This window comes from Anolis carolinensis, chromosome 4 (genome assembly GCF_035594765.1).
Source record: "Anolis carolinensis isolate JA03-04 chromosome 4, rAnoCar3.1.pri, whole genome shotgun sequence".
NCBI lineage: Eukaryota > Metazoa > Chordata > Lepidosauria > Squamata > Dactyloidae > Anolis > Anolis carolinensis.
In genome coordinates, this window is record NC_085844.1 from 51,346,414 (window position 1) to 51,359,056 (window position 12,643).

At 38.5% G+C, this 12,643-nt stretch overlaps 1 protein-coding gene across 4 annotated transcripts in view; it reads right to left on the reverse strand.

Annotated features, from left to right (window-relative positions):
- The window catches only part of asxl3 (ASXL transcriptional regulator 3), a 153,386-nt gene that overhangs the window by 82,569 nt on the left and 58,174 nt on the right, over positions 1–12,643 (reverse strand). The window lies entirely within an intron of this gene.

The window sequence follows — 12,643 nt, forward strand, 5'->3', positions numbered from 1 at the left end:
AGTTCAAGTGGTGTTGAACTATACTTCTACAATGTAGATACACTTTCTGCCATGTTCTCCATCATGCATGAAAGCATTCTTTCCCCCATTTTCCTACCAACTCCTCGGGTGTAGCTGTGCCTCATTCCTTTCCCGCCTCCCACTGCTCCCTTACCTTGTGTCTGCTGTGACTCCCTGTGCTCTCAGTTTGGTGCAAACTGCCTCTGCTCAGTCATCTGTTCTCTCTTGAGGGCACCCACTTCCCGGCCCATGGGACAGATGAGTGGGTCCTCCATTCATGGGCTTTCCTGGAAGGCAGGGTGTTGCGAGCGGGGGGCAGGTCCTCCTTCCTGCACACAGGAATGTCTGGGAAGAGGAGTCCCTGACAATTGGCAAAGAGAGTTTTCTCAGCCACACCAATAGCACCAGGTCAGTGTGTGAGAGAGAGATCCCCAGAGATGATGGTGGCAGGAGCCTTGGGCAACACAGTAGGGTGGCAGAGGAGTAGGATCTGTTGCATCTCTGTGGCTTGCTGTGGGATGTTGAAGGGGAGGCAGGTTTGGAGCTGCATCCTTAGGGGATGGAGACTGCATGTTAATTTATTTATTTATTTATTTTTCAAACTTATATGCCGCCACTCCCCTAGGGCTTGGAGTGGCTTACAAAACCGGCTAAAATCAACAATTTAAAAAACATTTTAAAAACATCTTTAAAAAAATCTTAAAAACATCCTAAAAGCACCTTTTAAAACATCAGCAACAGAACTCAAAAGCCTGCCGAAACAGGTGTGTCTTACATGCCCTGCGGAAGGCCAACAAGTCCCGCAAGGCACGAACTTCAGGTGGCAAGGTGTTCCACAAAGATGGCGCCACTACTGAAAAGGCTCTGCGTCTAATTGCAGTTAGACGCAAGGTCTTAAAACTGGGGACTTCCAGCAGGTCTTGGTCCTCAGAACGGAGGGATCTCTGGGGTTTGTAGGGGGTGAGGCGGTCCCTCAGGTACATCGGCCCTGGACCATGTAAGGCCTTGAAGGTAAGCACCATCACTTTGAAAGTGATCCGGTGATCAATTGGTAACCAGTGCAGCTGCCGTAAGATTGGTGTTATGTGGCATCTTATCGGGACTCCCGCAAGGAGCCGGGCAGCTGCATTTTGCACCAATTTGAGCTTCCGGATCACCGACACAGGAAGGCCAATGTAAAGGGCGTTACAGTAATCCAGTCTCGAGATGACTGTAGCCTGGATCACTGTAGCCAGGTTGTCCCTAGATAAATAGGGGGCTAGCCGTCTAGCCTGCCGAAGATGAAAAAAGGCAGTTTTCTGTATCCCACAAGCCAGAGGAGGCTTGTGGGATACAGAATTAACATGACAGTAGAGGAAGTGCTGAGGGTAAAGCTCTGAGACTCTGGGTGCATCTGCACTTTGGAATTAATGCAGCTTGATACTGCAACTCCCATGACTGGCAGTATGGGTACTGGTGAGAATGGCAGCCTCTTCGAGTCACATGTTGTCCAGAATCTGTTTGTGGAATGGGGAAAGGCAATACTAAAACTCAGCTACCTCTTAGCTGTAGGATGCCCCTCATTAAAAGATGAAGAAAGTGTGTTTGAAAAACATACTGTATCTTGAAGGCAGGTAGAGGAAAAAGAGAGTGTGCTTGGCATACTGCATGTAATATACAGCTGGCCCTCCACGTTTCCAGTTTTGATTTTTGTGAATTTAATTTGATTTAAAATGTTTCTCTAATTATTATTATATATTTATTTCTATCCTGCTTTTCTCCTGGGTCAGGACTCAAAGTGGTGAACAACAAATAAAAAGCAAAAACATAGAATACAATAAAAATAAACAGCACCATCATAAACATAATCATATCTAATAAAATTATTTAAAAACCCACATTGATGGAATTAGCATCCAAACAAAGAACACAGTTGACTAGATTAAGATAGATTTTAAAAACCCATCTAGAATCAGTTCATTTAGGCTGTATCTCTAGGTCCTCCCGTGCAATTCTATTATCACTTTTTGCCAGATGTTGATCATAGAGTCATGCTGGAGGACCTAAAGATTCCCGCAGAGGATATTTCAAATGGAGTTTTGCTGGGTAACCAAGAAATTCCTAGAATTTTTTATTCATGGTTTTTCATTTTTGAAGGAGTCTTGTGCTCCTAAGCACAGCAAATGGGGAAGGTTGACTGTATATATTTAACTATATAAATGGACATATCTGAATTTCTTTAACAGTAAGAAGCCATGCCTGAATAAATCTTTTATAAGTCTTATTGCTAATACTGAAGCATAATATTGGTCTAGATGTTTACCTTATTGGTTTTTTTCCAAATCAAATATTTTTAAAGCCAAAATGAAGAAAATTAAATTAACCACATCACAAACACTCTGCTTCTCTGTTACAATGGAAGCAACCCAAGAGAAAACAGCTGTGCATATCGGCCTTAGGTTTACAAATTTCATTACCAGCGTCTTGCTGTTTCGTTCTCATTTAAGCAAATACACAAGATTTCTTTTGTTTGGCATATTAGTGTGGAAATATAGAGACACCATTATGATTTAGCATCTACACCATGTTTGGGGGGGGGGGGGGAGCAAGACCTTACAGCTTTTAAAATGGTCACAAAACATAAAATCATTACAAAGTATGGTTCATTCAAGGTTTATACTGTAGTTAGAGTCTCACGCTTTACAATGTTTTAGTATTTTATTCACACATATTGCTAGGTGTGATACTATATTAGAGTATTATCCATGTCTCTGAATTCTCTACCATAAGGTCATACTTAAGATAAATCGGGATTAACAGGGCCACTTTCATCAAATGAAATAGAGAGGCTGAAACAATCCCTGTGATTAAAGCAGACACATGCTAATGGAAAGTTAAACATGAAGCAAAACAAGAAAAATTGACCTGTAGATAAATATCTTGTCAATCTTTCATTTAAGCTTCCTTTTGACATATGGACAGACTGTTGAGCAAGTTAGACTTATCTGTCTGCACAGTTGTATTAAATCTTATGTAATGTGTGAACAAGCCCTTTAGCACAATGCTATACATATTTGCTTAGCAGTAAGCCCCAATTCAATAGGGTTTACTTCTAGGGAAATTGACATAGGATGGCAATCTTATCAATCTAGTTAGCAATACAAAAATCTTTTATAATAAAAATAGAATAATAGAATAATGTATGTTACTGGACCGATTATTTTCTCATATTGCAATGAAATGGCAGAGATTTAATTTTTTGTAGTTCTTGAAAATGCTTGTCTAGACAAGAATATGACCATACCAAGAAAAGTAACATTTCAAGATACCTAACAAAGTAGTTATGACCGAGTATTGTTGACACAGATATTTTCTGGTAGTGAAATGAAAGCAGTCATTGAAGTGAGTCATATGGCATTTATGCATATGTGTCAAAATAATTCAAGATTTCTAATCAGGTCCTAAATGAATAACTATAACTTCGCTTTAGTTATAAGACAAGTCTATTACCCAATTCTTTTATATTTAACACCATAGGTTTACAACTTTCTCTGTCTCTTTCCAGTTGTCAACAGTTCCAATGAAGCAATTATTCTATGTACAGAGTTACTTTATTCATGCAAAAACAAAGTCCTATGGCACCATAAAGACTAAGAAATATGTTCTGGCGTAAGCTTTCATGGCCTATGGTTCACAAAAATTCATGATATAATAAATGTGCAAGCCTTTAAGGTGCCACAGGTCTTCTTGCTGTACACAGTTAAACAGCAAGGCTTATTGTTTACAGCACAATCCAATACGTGTTAACACAAAAGTAACAACTATTGTGGTCAATAGAAATTATTCCAAATCTGACCTCCAAAATACCATATTTTGATGGACTATAATTATAAGGGCTATTAAACAGCTCCTCATAACTATGTGAATTAATACTAAGTAATCAAATCTTCAATCAGCCTGGAAAAAATAACACTAAGGATGCACAAAACCCTTAGGATGAATTTCATTGCTTGTCTTTGGCTCTTAAAATAACCTTTTCATTCTAAATTATATTATCTTAGTATGAAGCCTGAATAAAATTGTTTATAATTATATCAAACTAAACAGGAAGTATTAACTTTGATTTTATATTTATGGTCTACATTTTATATAGTCCACATAATAAATACTGTCAGAAGCAAACTCTGCTGCTTCTGATAGCATCCTGTGTAGAATTACGGGGGAAATGTTCTCAGTAAGTTATTGCAATGCTTTCATCTTTCAGAATAAGCAGACAGACTAAAGCAATTTGATCTCACAGCAAGAAAAAAAATCTGGGAAAGTAATATGAATATCCCCTCTAGCAAGCTTTAAATGTAACAAATAAGTTGCATTTAAAGTGTCTCATTTGCAGAGAAAGTTGCAAGTGCACACAACCCGTATCAAGATATATTTTTTTCCTGAAAAAGTCTCCACGCATTTTCAAATGTTATGCTGAGAAAGAGCTGACAGAGATTAAAAATAAGCATAAATTTCGGGAAACATTCATGTTTCTATAGATAGAAAACATCATATATTATTCACATCATACACACTCAGGGCCCTTCCACACAGCCATATAATCCACAATATCTGCTTTGAACTGGGTTATCCAAGTCCACATGGCCATATAATCCAGTTCAATGTGGATTTTATACAGCTGTGTGGAAGGGACGTCAGTTTTCATAGCTGGTTGGCTTGTATATAAAACAAAAGCAATACTATGGTTCATTTTAACCAGTAAAGGTAGTTATGATAATAAACTTGTCTTAAAGTTTCTGCCACATTTCTTGCTTTTTCATCCTCCTTTCCTCCCACAAGGGACTAATAGCACGATTTCTTTTAAACCATGTGAGGCTCCCCTATTTACCACAGTACATAAGTGGGGTAGGATTTTACCGGGACTATGTTTATGAGCCTCTTAAACTTTTTAATTACTTTTAAATAATTCCAAAATATTTTAGTGATTGTTTATTATTTATCTCAAGAATTTCTATGCTGCCTTTCTTCAGTGGACCCAAGGTGGCTCACAACATCATTATAACATGCAATATAATATAAAACCATTTATTAAAACAACCCAAAAGAATTACATGGATGTTCCCTTATAGAAAATTAAAATTACCATTGAATTAAATTAAAAGCAGTCTAAAATTCTCATAAAATGCTATAAAATACTAGGCTTCTGTTACAGTTCATTTAAAAGAAAAGTATTCTGTTATTTCCTAAAAGACATGAAGGTGGGGGCTCATCTAATTACTTCTGGTAGTGCATTTCAGAGATAGTACCCATGCCTAAGAAAGAGCCTTCTCTGGAAATGTTTAACTGAAGGCTGTCCCTGAACTGTATGGAGATGAGTGTCTCTCTCCCTGGCCGTTATCTTTGTCTTTTATGTTGTATGTTACATTGGGAGTGTTAATGCGATGTGATATAACTCATTTAATTAAAGATACATACTGTGATGCTTTTTCATTTGCAAGGAACTTTATGCCAACTATATGGTTTATTGTGGAGTGAGCAATAATAATCAACAGATAAAGGAAATTGTGGAAATGACAACAGACTGACCAGGAAGCCAAGTTTTTTCTAAGTATTGTACTTTCCCTAGTATCTTGTGAATCACTTGAAAATTCAGGCAGTAAAAGTGGCCACAAATGTCTTTCGCAAGCTCCAGAGGAAAAGATAAAATAATTTATTTTAATCTTCAAAATACGGAAACATAGCATGGCAAAGTACTCTAAATGTTCCATGGAACACTTCTAGCAAAGACTTTAGTATGGCAAGTGCCATTTCCCAAGGTTTCATATCATCCTCTAAAAGAATAAAAGAAAAATATCACTTCATCCATTCACTGATTACAGAATCCTATCTGCCAGAGCAGAGCATAACCTGCTCTAACAACTTGTACCATTGGTCTACAACCTGTGCCCTGAAATTTCATGCTTGCTTAAGAATTTTACAAATGTGCTACAATATCTTTTATGAAAACGTAATAAATCTGGGTGACATTACATTTTATGAATATCTGTTTCCATTAATGTTAGAACTTAAAAGGACTTCACCATGTCTTCCTTTAATAGGATTTATTAGCAAGGCTCTTACTAGAACCCCAAAACTGAAAAACCTTCTCATTATAGATCTTTCTTTAACCTAATACCAACATCTGAACTTTTTCATCACACATTTGCAACATTTTGGTATTAGGTTATTTGTTTACTACCCAGCATCAGAGACATAATCGGGTGGTTTCTAAAACAATAACTTTATCCAACTGATTATCTCTATGATTCTTTATGGTATAACTGTAGTGCTTTTCTTATTTCTGTTTTTATGTTAGCAGTATTTTAACAGTTGTAAAGCATGTTGAAAAGGTAATGGTGGTAATGACGAAGACAATATTTGTTTTGGTACCGTTCCATTATCTGTGCGAAGGCCACCTGGGGGCACTAGAGAGAGAAAGATAGCCCATTTTGGGAGGGGCGGAGTTGAAGGAGGAAAACCATTTCCCCTGTTTTTGCTTGTAATTTCCCCTCCCCACTTCCCATGTCATAAATGAGGATTGTTTCCACAATGGGGACATGAGTGGAGAGAATAACAGGAAAACGGGGGAAATGGTTTAACTTCTTCATCCCACCCTACCTCCATAAAATGGAGTTTCCTTCTCTCTCTAGCATCCCCTGGTAGCCTCTGCTACAGTACCTTTCTTTTAAATATAGTTCCTAGTATGTACGAAAAATAAATTACTTCGGTATTGTTGGTGTGTTAGTTACCCCTGAATTTTTAACCTTTTCAAGTACAAGGGAGATTTTCTGGGATAATTGCAAATATGCCACAAAATTTAGTTACTAGTCTATAGGTGTATTTACTCACCTTCTAATTCACATGGTTTACATATTTATGCATGTGGAAATTTTTAAATAATAAAATCAAGCCAACTTATTCTTATATATTTCACAGGTGAAAAAACTCTTCTGGTGTTCAGGATTTTTGAAAATGAAAGTTGTGGGAATTTTAGCTAATTTTAATTTGAGGTAAATTATAACAAATAATTCTCCTACTTTTACTCCTCTCAAAGAGTTCTCTCCTCAACCCCCCCTTCCCCCTAAACTAACTCTTATTATATTATGTTTGAACCTTTGTTCACAGCAAGGTTTTTTCAGTTAAAAGAAACTCTCCAGCAATGGGAAGCAGGTTTATGTATGTGCCATATCACAAAATACTTTGCCACTGTGGCTCAAGGGAAATTGAAACTCTTTTACAGGTGTCCCTGGCACATGCTTTTTAAAATAGAGAGCCTAGAGCCAAATTAATTTTTCAGTTGTTGAAAGCAGACTGTAGCTCTTCATAGCAAGTTCTTTCCTTTTGAAAAGACAGTATTCCGATATTATACTAAGTTGGTGGTTTAAAAAAACCACCTTAACTTATGTAACCACAGTATCAGTAACCAACCAGAAGAATATTGGTTAATATAATGCTATTTTGTTTTAATTTTCTATACTATTTTAAATTGTTTGGGCTACATGGTTTTAGTTACAGGTTCGTATACTGTGTCTTCTGTTTAAAGACCTATAATTAAAGTAAATGTATCCATCCATCTGCTGATTCATTCAAATATTTAAAAAGATTGATATTCCAATTTTACTGCTCTACTCTAACCACTGTGATAATGCCAGTATCTGTTTTCATTCCATTTTTAAAGAATTAGGTTATTATTATTATTATTATTATTATTATTATTAATACCCCCCTTTGGGGAGAAGGGGACTCATGCATCTAGGAATAGACTAGCTGATAATGCAGAGCATGAAAAATACACTTTCTGAGATGGAATGGCGGCACTGTCTCCTAATAAGACTTCTGAGATCCCCAATGAAATTTTCCTTCAATTTCCAAATTTCTAGCATTTCAGTAATTCAAAACTTCAGTTGAAGATTTAGAAACATAGTTTAGGCATTCATGGGAAAGGTGGGCAATTCAAGAAATGAGGACATTGCAAATACTAAGAATTCAAAGTGCAAACAATTCTGTAGTGTCTTCTTCTTCTTCGTTTCCAACTCTTCGTGACTTCATGGACCAGTCAGAGTTCCCTGTCAGCCATCGCTGCCCCCAGTTCCTTCAAGGTCAAGCCAGTCACTTCAAGGATACCATCCATCCATCTTGCCCTTGGTCAGCCTCTCTTGCTTTTTCCTTCCATTTCCCCCAGCATCATGATCTTTTCCAAGCTTTCCTGTCTTCTCATGATGTGGCCAAAATACTTCACGTACACCCAGCTATACCGTGAATAAAACTGACTACAGGAATGCAAAGAGGTATTTAATGTACTGGAATCCTGAACTCCAAAAAGTGGAACCTGGCCCAAATAATATACACTTAGAATTAGAGCATGGAGCCCCGGTGGCTGCTGAATTGCTGCTGAACTTGCAGTCCGAAAGGTTGCAGGTTCAAATCCCGGGAGCGGAGTGAGCGCCCGCTGTTAGCTCCAGCTTCTGCCAACCTAGCAGTTCAAAAACATGCCAATGTGAGTAGATCAATAGGTACCACTCCGGCGGGAAGGTAACGGTGCTCCATGCAGTAATGCTGGCCACATGACCTTGGAGGTGTCTATGGACAATGCTGGCTCTTTGGCTTAGAAATGGAGATGAGCACCAACCCCCAGAGTCAGACATGACTGGACTTAACATCAGGGGAAACCTTTACCTTTAGCTAGAATTAGAGCATTCAAGGCATGTAAGTATTTTTATTTGTTGAACTTATACCCCATATTTCTCCTGGAATGGAATGAGACCTTGGGCTAGAAAATGAATGAATGAATATTCTTGTCCAAAAATGGATTTGCCAATACTCAAGAAAAAGAAACAAAAACAAAAACCAGGGATGAATAATGTAGTGGCAATGATTTTGTGCAATTTTTCACCTGGTATTCAGACATCTGAAAGTTTCTGCATAGAAATGTATGGACATCATGGGGTTTTTTGTGCATCTTTACTGCCTCACTTGTGAGGATAAAAACAGATGAAAATTTAAATTTCTGCCCATTAGATTAGATTTGAGAACTAAACAGACATCACAATTCTCATGCACACATATACCATATACCATTTCTGATCACCCCAATCTTTCTGTTTCAATTCTATGACTGAAAGTAGAAAGGGAATCAGAAATGGAAGTCAAAAATACTGATTTACTACTTCCAAAGTTATGTCAATACATGCTCCTCTTTGTATTTAGATTTGAGAAATGAGAAGTTATTAGGTTTATATTTCAATGAACTGCTCTCTCACTACATCCATCTTGCAATCAGTTTTTCAATCTGTAAACAGCTTCCCATAGTACATTGTTTTGGGTAAAATGTTATACACATCAAGGTCCAATGATTGAGTTATTTGCACACTTACTGCTGGGGGTATCACTTGCGCATAACTGTCCACACTGACTAGGAGAGAAGGATCTTTTTCTTCGTCTTACAGCCCTTGGTGAAACCTATATTTTCCTATGATTCTGTAGAAGATTTTGAGGATACATTTGGTTTCAGTGACGGGCCTGCTTTTACCAGCAGAATAGCATAGATGAATCCTGGCCAGTTGCTTTAAATTGCTCAGGCCTACCACACATCATTACTCATTGACATGACAAATTTGGACCTTCATCACCACAGTTCTTTTCATCTGAATAATAGGCCTTAAACCACGATTCATATGTTCACTATTGGTACAGCAACATTCAAACATGAAACACTGTAGGAGCCTAATACTATAAGAAAAGTGCTTATGTGAAATAGCTTTAAGCAGCAAACACCATAATGGTTCTTTTATTGCCTAGTATCAATGCATATTGTTCCAAGAAGAAATCATTTAATTAACCTCTGAAGCTTGCAGAATTAGCATATACAGTCTTTGGGCACCACTTATCTGCTATGCCCACTCATCTTTCTATTTCAGACCTCCACAGCAAACAATTAAATATCTGATTTGATTCAATTTTCATCTTAATGTTTAATATTAATTGAAAATCTTCAATTTTCAATACAATGTTATCTGGAAACATTTTACAATATTTATTTAAACAAAAACTGTTACATTTTTTATTGTTGTTGTCTTGTTACGTCTACTACTACTACTACTACTACTACTACTGTATTTCCATGACAAATACCTCCAGAAAACGTTTGAAAGCACAGAATTCAATTAAATCAGGCCTGGATCTCATTTTCTGCCTTTCATCTCTACATAAGCAGCAGGGGATTTCGCAAAAGAAGATTCAAGATACATACATTCTACTTGTGCTTAATCTAACAGGCCAGTTCCCAATCTGGCATCCTCCATGTGTTGTTCATGACAATTATATTGAACTCCAGTCAGATAGAACAAAGTTGGATGATGATCAGAATGATTGTAAAAAAAATCTGGAGGAAACCAAGGTGGGTGCTGTTGCACCAGGTCTTTTAGCTGCACCAGAACCATGGATAATCTATTCTTTCCCTCTCCTTCCAAAGTCTAATCAAATGTTCATGCCAATGAAAAGAAATTTATAAAATAGCCATTTTTACAGGAGTATCTATAACATGAATGCTTGCAATTTGCACAGCTGAAAATTACAGGACTCATGAAATAAAGTATTCAAATATAGCTCTCTAAGTACATGATAGGTTCTTGTGCTGTTACAAATATTCTTAACAAAATTGTAGAAAGTGAATAGCTGCTGGTTTTATCACAGGTTTAAAGTTACATAATAAGCCACAAAGCTGTGCTAGAAAATAGAGGGATTCTGCAAATTGTTCTCATTTATTACAAGGTACGATTATTTCTCCCCAAAAAAAATCCATATAAAGACAGACAGACAGATAGGTCTCAATCTAATACTTGCTAGATGCTCAACTATATTTAGTCCATATTTTTATTTGCACAAGTACATTCATGCAGTTTGCAGCATTTTCTCCATTTGTTTCTGTTGTGCTTCTGAGAGGGTGCCTCCCTCTGTCTTTGTTGTAGCGCCATAATACCATAAAAGTAGTTGTAGCACCTGCAGGATCAGGAGGCCACAGTGACTTAGTTGTGCAATTGCCAATTGCTTCTGGATCCCATTAAAGCCACAGAAGTAAGAAAAGCCCTGGTTAGGACTAGTCCAAAACAAAAAGCACAACAGCTGAGCACACACAGAGACCTTATCTTTACCTCTGCAGCTTTCATGAGCTAGTATATAACAGCATGTTTCCATCAGCAGAAGCTGTCTATGCCGATGCACTTGGAGGACAATCTCTCTCCACTCCTTTGTACAGATTCCCTTTTAGTCTTAAAAATCCATTCTGGGGTTCTGGGAAACATATTACTGCAGGGATAAGTATAAGAAAGAAATGACACTATCACAACAGTAGTGTTGTATGCGGCTGCACCAGCTCATTGAAAAGATGTGGATGACTGAGAAAATCCCAGCTGACTTCAAGGATGCCACCATCATCACCCTTTTCAAGAAAGGGGACAGAACAGACTGCGGGAACTATCGTGGTATCTCCCTTCTAACCTCCGCCGGGAAAATCCTCGCAAGAATCCTTGCAAACCGCCTTCTCCCTGTCTCAGAAGACACCCTCCCAGAATCCCAGAATGGCTTCCGCCCCTCCAGAGGAACAGTGGACATGATCTTCACTGCTCGACAGCTCCAAGAAAAATGCAGGGAACAAAACCAACCTCTGTACATGGCATTCATTGACCTTGCAAAGGCATTCGACACAGTGAATCGCAGCGCTCTCTGGACCATCCTCCAAAAAATCGGGTGCCCTGACAAATTTGTGAACATCCTGCGGCTCCTCCATGATGACATGATGGCAACAGTCTTGGACAGCAACGGCTCCCAAAGTGACCCATTTAAGGTGGAATCAGGTGTCAAGCAGGGATGTGTTATTGCCCCCACCTTATTTTCCATCTTCATCGCTATGATACTTCACCTTGTTGATGGGAAGCTTCCCACCGGAGTGGAAATCATCTATCGGACAGATGGCAAGCTATTTAACCTCAGCAGACTGAGAGCCAAAACCAAGGTCACCACAAAATCTGTTATAGAACTCCAATATGCTGATGACAACGTAGTCTGTGCGCATTCAGAAGAAGACCTACAAGCCACTCTAAACACCTTCGCAGAAGCATACGAGAAGCTCGGCCTCTCACTGAACATCGAGAAAACCAAAGTGCTCTTCCAACAGGCACCAGCTAATCCCTCTGCAAAGCCAGGAATACAGCTTAACGGTGTAACATTAGAAAATGTTGACCATTTCCGCTACCTTGGTAGCCACCTCTCCACAAAAGTCAACATCGACACTGAAATACAACACCGCCTGAGCTCTGCGAGTGCAGCATTTTTCCGTATGAAGCAGAGAGTGTTTGATGACCGGGACATCCGTAGAGAGACCAAGGTGCTTGTTTATAAAGCCATTGTCCTCCCAACCCTACTCTATGCCTGCGAAACGTGGACTGTGTACAGACGTCACACCAAACTCCTGGAGCGTTTCCATCAGCGTTGTCTCAGGAAAATCCTGCAAATCTCTTGGGAAGACAGGCGGACAAATGTCAGCGTGCTTGAGGAAGCAAAGACCACCAGCATTGAAGCGATGCTCTTACGCCATCAACTCCGTTGGACTGGCCACGTTGTCCGAATG